This window comes from Micrasema longulum, unplaced genomic scaffold, assembly GCF_059751315.1.
Source record: "Micrasema longulum isolate JH-2025_06_02 unplaced genomic scaffold, ASM5975131v1 h1tg000913l, whole genome shotgun sequence".
In the NCBI taxonomy this organism is placed as follows: domain Eukaryota; kingdom Metazoa; phylum Arthropoda; class Insecta; order Trichoptera; family Brachycentridae; genus Micrasema; species Micrasema longulum.
In genome coordinates, this window is record NW_028278104.1 from 44,865 (window position 1) to 50,864 (window position 6,000).

Sequence of the window (6,000 nt, forward strand, 5' to 3'; positions counted from 1 at the left end):
TGTTGAATGACGTCACCGGAACGACAAGTGACAGGCAGCCAACATAAGATTATTCTAGAAATTCTAGAGATAGAATCTCCAGAGACAAATATTAGGGTACCTACCCACTTAATTCAACTACCCTTTGACAATGCGGAGTAATACGGATTGTTGGTATCTTCGTACAGTGTCCAATGAAACTGATGTTATTAGTGTATCTGAACGCTCACTTCATAAATATTTATGGATGTTGAGGGAGTGTTATTTCTTAGGGTGTTATTTAAATTAGTTGGCACCCCACATTATACTACAGGCAACTTAATAAGAGACTTTTGACGTTTAAACGCTCATGAAGTTCTGTAAATATTGACAGTTAAGTGTAGGAAATAAATGCCGTACTTTATTGTCGTAGTCGCCGCAATAGTGACATACCGATGAAAAAATTCACTATCGATAAACAATATCGACTTTCTATAGAATATCGAATTATATCGTGTGTTCATTTTAAGCAGTTTGCAATACAATTAATTAAATTTAATCGACGATAATTTTGACGTCGTCCTTTTGGGTTCCGGGTGCGTCTATGTATATTAATAAGTCGATGGTTTTATTTAAGAACACCGAACCTGTTTATATGGTTTCATGAAAGCATTATGAAGTAAAGGTTTGTAAGTATGTACACTTTAAAATGTTTAATCGAAAGAGGAAACGCGGTTTGTATTTTTTTCATACAAACATATACCCGTATTTGCTCTCTATATTAAGGCACTAGAGTAGTGATTTTTTTACACACTATAGATATTTACCGTTGGCGTGTCCCTATTGTTTCGTTTTAAGGTGCGGAAAACGGGACGGCGAAACGTCGACTTGGTCTATTCTAATAAAAGGTCTTACAAGCAGTTGTCTTTTTCGCACAGTATCGGGGAGGCATCTGCAAGACAGTGACAGAAAAACAATGTTCGAATACTTATTTATCAAAATTATCTGTCCTCACAATTTATGTAAACCGAAACACAAAAATAATAATGTATACGTACATATCTAATTTGGACTAAATACAATAATTGATATCAAACTTTCGATTGTGTTAATTTAATCTATATACGAGTATGTACTAAAATCTAGCAATAGCATAGTATTGCCGGGTTCAGCTCGTAATATATAAATAAGAATAACATATACGTTTGATAGAAATGATTCAAATGATAAGGTATCACAAACAGTTGGCACGCAGTACGGGGATTCTGTACTATAATTATGTTAAAAGATATTCTAACAATAAAACTGATATTTATGTAGGGATAGAGAGGAACGGAGAGGAGGAAGCGGGCAAAGACAATTCATTACCTATGGCTGATTTGATAAATTTAATATTCTTTGTTAATATATCTACGTGGTTAAATTTTCTGTTATTTTTATCCATTATTCATTAAATGATCCATACTACAATTCAGTATGCTTAAAGAAAACACACTAGAATTAATCCAAATAAAATTATTATTACTTTTTTTTATAATTGTATATAGATATTTCCATTACTATCTTTATCGTCCTATAATTATTGTGGAAGGCATTTTATAAAAACTTTTGTTAAAGCATTTTATCGTGTATTTAAATGCAAATTGAGGAACTTGGGATTGGGCGATGATATCCTTAGATGGTTGAATTTCATTTTTTATTCCGATCAATTAGAAGGATTAAACGGAGTATCTCGGGGCTCTCATTTGGGACCAATTTCATTTTCTTTGTTAATGATATAACAAGCACATTTCACGATGTTGAATTTCTTATGTTTGCTGACGATATCAAGATATTCAAAACCATTTCAACTTTGTTCTTCAAGCAAACCTCAATGAATAATAATTTAAATGTTGTTGTAACGACGAATCGATTGATTTGACGAATGTCAATCCATAACTTATGCAGTGATGAATTACATCACGAAATACCCAGGCCATATTTTAAGAGCGGCCAAAGATTTTAAATCAATTTTATCTTTTAAGACTTTGTATGTATCACTTGTCAGGAGCATACTTGAATACAGTTTGTCTTGAGCCTATTTTACTTAGAAAACTTGAGAGAATGCCGATAATATTTTTACGCTTTATCAATTACAAGCTTTCTAATCCTATTGTATTTTTAAACTTTGACTTTTTAATGAATACGCATGATTTTGAATGTTTATCAAAAAGACTGAAACTGAGTGATTTAACGTTTCTCTTTATGATAATAAATGGCTCCTGACTTTCTAAATATGATTCAATTCCAAATACCTGTTAGGACTACTAGACGTGCCATTTTATATAGAAATTGCTGCAACAAATTATGCTATTAAATAATCTATTCCAAGATTACAGTCTATAGAACCAAATCAGTTTTATTGAAATTTTCCACACTTGCCAAATCAAGTTTAAACCTACTATTAAATAAATAGTTCAGTAGTCTAACTGATGTTTAAATGTATGAATAAATAGATGTTAAATATATATATACCAGGCGCGTTACGTCCATACATACTATGGATGCGGCGTATCCCTTGAATATTTGAAAATGAGAAAATGTATTTTATTATTGAAAATTATAAATATGGAAAAAATCTCAAAACATAACTGTAAAATTATCGTAGAAAATGTTCGAGCGCACACAATTTACAATTTAAAAAAATATTTTCAGTATCCATACATAAATACGTATGAGTTTTTCCTATATTTTATTTGGGAAACCGACAGTACCAAGGTACCTTGGCCTTGATAGTTGAAAGTATCCGATTGATACGCTAGAATCTGGATACTACTCTTCAATTTGAGTCCAGTCTTATTACAAATGTTCGAAGTTCCGCGCACGCGCATTAAAGTTCATAACGTTGTCGTATTGTTCTACGAGACTCGCAGAGATAAGATCATCCAACTTAATTAATGCAAAGAAAAAACGACTCTATGAATATTTTTTGTCAGCCTCTCCACTGATAATATTCACCGCACGCACCTGATATAAACGTATGACTAGATTTTCGATTTTCATGGTTTTAATTAATTTTTTTATAAAGCTTTATTATTTAATTTTTCCTTTAATTTTATTTTTTAATTGATGTGAACATCTGAGCGCTTAGCACGAGACAATTTTTATTATACCTAGAGCATTTAATATACATTGCAACAATACCAAAAAATTAAAAATGTATGATTTTTGCCATTTTTTGTTTACTGCGTTATCTTTATTTCTTATCTTTATACCTAAGTATGTTGAGTTTAATGGATCGCATAGTTAAAACAATTGTGTAATATGTATAACTATATTGTTTTCGTATTATTTCGTAATGAAACATCGTTATCTAAATTTGTCGCAACAGAGAAGGAAAACTTTTTTGAGAAGGGAATATGGAAGTCTAAGCACAGGACGTACGACCTGTATAATTATAAGTTTGTATAATTATAAATTTATATAATTATTTCATAAATGACATATATTTACTTTATTTTAATATAGAAGACTAATTGAATAATGAAGTTCAGCGCTACGGGAAATCGAATTTAAAAAATGTTTTCTAACGCGCGGTAAAAAATATAGCGTTTAATTGTACGGCGAAGTTTCTCAAAAATGTATGCCAAAAATTATAAAAATGATCTACTTTGAACGACCGACGTCACTAGTTCTCCGAAATCAACCAATGTATGAGTGTTCTGATAGATTTCCGGTTACCGGGAAGCCAACTCACCAATCAGGACAACTCACCAACAAAAACTTGTGACGTCACAGGCGTAGTAATTTTAAAATCACAAAACTTGAAAAAATCAAAGCACTGATAAATTAATAAAAAAATTACACATATTTCTTTTTTAATTGGTTTAGTTTGACAGTCAATCAATTTTTTTTTAAACAACTGAACTTCCTAACTGAAAAAGGAAATGTTTATTAAATACTCACATTAAAATATTTAATCAACAATCAATAGGTTCTTGTCATCATCAACCGGTAAGATGTTTGATCATCAAACCTGTAATTATTGTCGAATTTTTTCAATATTTTTACTACTCGTATAGTGTTCGAGCAATGGCTGGAAATGCTGAGACAATTATAAAGACGTAAATATAAGATAATTCATCTATTTTATCTCACTTATGCAAAAAATCATTTAATCATAATTTTATTTTCATTCAATTTTTTTATATTTCTTTCCTTACAGGTTTATTATTTTCATTCGTTTTTGTTTTGTACTTTGGTTTAATTTTTTAAGGAAGTTTTTATTTGATATAAAAAATTAATACGTTTTTAATTTTAAATTGGTAAAATTGGCTATACACATTTAGCCATTTTACTGGAATGATTTTATAATTATTATAAGAGTATGAAAAAATTGTATTAAATACGTTAGATTATGTACCTTTGGAGTGGGTGGTCTATATAAATTGCATAAAATGAGTATTTGCCGTCAAGAAACTGTTTATTATTTACTTTATTCAAATTTTTATTTTTATTTACTCTTGAATGAATAGTAATGAATAGTAGTAGTTGAGTGACTACGCATTAAAAATTTACCTACAATATAACCGATGTTCAGGATAAATTATACATTTCTTGATTTGTGTGTTATATGGATCAAAGTGGATCGTAAAAACTAAATTCATTGTGTAAGTTAAGTACCTACCTACACTTTTAAAAAATATTATAATTGTAACAAAATACACGTGCATGAGGTAGAATTGTGGCACAAATTAAGATCCCGCAACCCAAAGTTTTTATGGCTACTGAGGTCGATTTGCATTCGACAGGATATATAATAAACCGCGAGTATAAACAATGCGAACACCAGCAATAAACTTGCTATTTATATCCTTCCCAAACGAATAAAATAGAAATAGCTATTTACTACCGCTGAACACTATTGACACCTCGAACATTCATACCCTAATAAATCACTAGCACGAAAAGTAAAACAAAAGAATCGTTACGAATAACAGTTAAATACGAAAAACCTACGTACCTACCTACTGATCACGCAAATCAGAATTTTCCTGTCAATCGTTTATTTTGAAACACAACACCAAATGCCAACTTAACAATTCACTAAAAAAGATACCTACGTTTGACCCGATTCCGAATACACGTTATGATCGCACGAATCCACAGTTTGCACACACACTGTGAGTCATTAATCTTCTAAAAGTACAATGTTATACTCCGTTTAATGCTATTTTCAATCAAAAATATTGTTTTGATAACAAAACCATAGCACATAACCTCACTTTTATCTGTCACCGGAGCGCGACATCAAACGAACGTAGTCAGAGCTACCAACTGAATCATTCTCCCGTAACCGAACTCCCGATAGCGATACGCAAAATCGAACTAATGCATTGGCGGGAAAATAGCTATCGAGTGTGAAAAGGTGCGCATCATTTTCTCTACGATCGTTCCGTAATAGTTTAAGAGTGAAAGTATTTTGGTGCGGTGGATGCTGCTTGGTAGAAACGAGCGTGCATTCGGCACTTCTGATAGGTCAATATCGATGAAAATGCCAAACTCCGCGTGAATCACCGAACCGAAAATGCTAATCTTTGTATTAGCTCTATTTGGCGCCCATCCTCGCCGCCGCAATTCATTAAAAACCGTTCGATTTTATGAGCGCTTTTATGATAACTTTAAATTATGACCTATAGATTAATAAATGAGTTTTTCGTAGATAACTTGATGGAAAATGAATGCAAAAATCCGTATTATTTTGACTTCTAGTCCTGAACACATTATTCCAATGGAAAAACACTTAGTTTGATGGGATTTTTTTATAGTTACTCAAATGGCGTCGGTTTTGTACCTACTGTTAAAATGTTTCTTGTGCCGCTGATTTATAGGCACATCGACACAATGTAACAACTACAAGGCTGATTTAGAAACTCTAATTAATTAGATAATATTGTCAATTTACCTATTAAAATGTGTCTTATTTTTAGTTCTTAGTGTCTGTTGTGTGTAATGAATTCAAGCATACGGTGATATTTTTAATTACTTCTTTACACTTGCTGA

The 6,000-nt window shown here is 31.3% G+C and overlaps 1 long non-coding RNA gene across 2 annotated transcripts in view; it reads right to left on the minus strand.

Moving 5' to 3' along the window:
• Positions 1-5,289, minus strand: part of LOC148278206 (uncharacterized) — a 28,212-nt gene extending 22,923 nt beyond the window's left edge. The window contains exon 1 of one of the 2 annotated variants that reach the window (XR_015823250.1): positions 5,061-5,289. This is a non-coding gene — a long non-coding RNA (uncharacterized LOC148278206). Of the gene's footprint in view, positions 1-4,964 lie in introns of both variants that reach the window. The other variant, XR_015823251.1, reaches the window with a different exon arrangement.
• Positions 5,290-6,000: the final 711 nt, after the last annotated feature.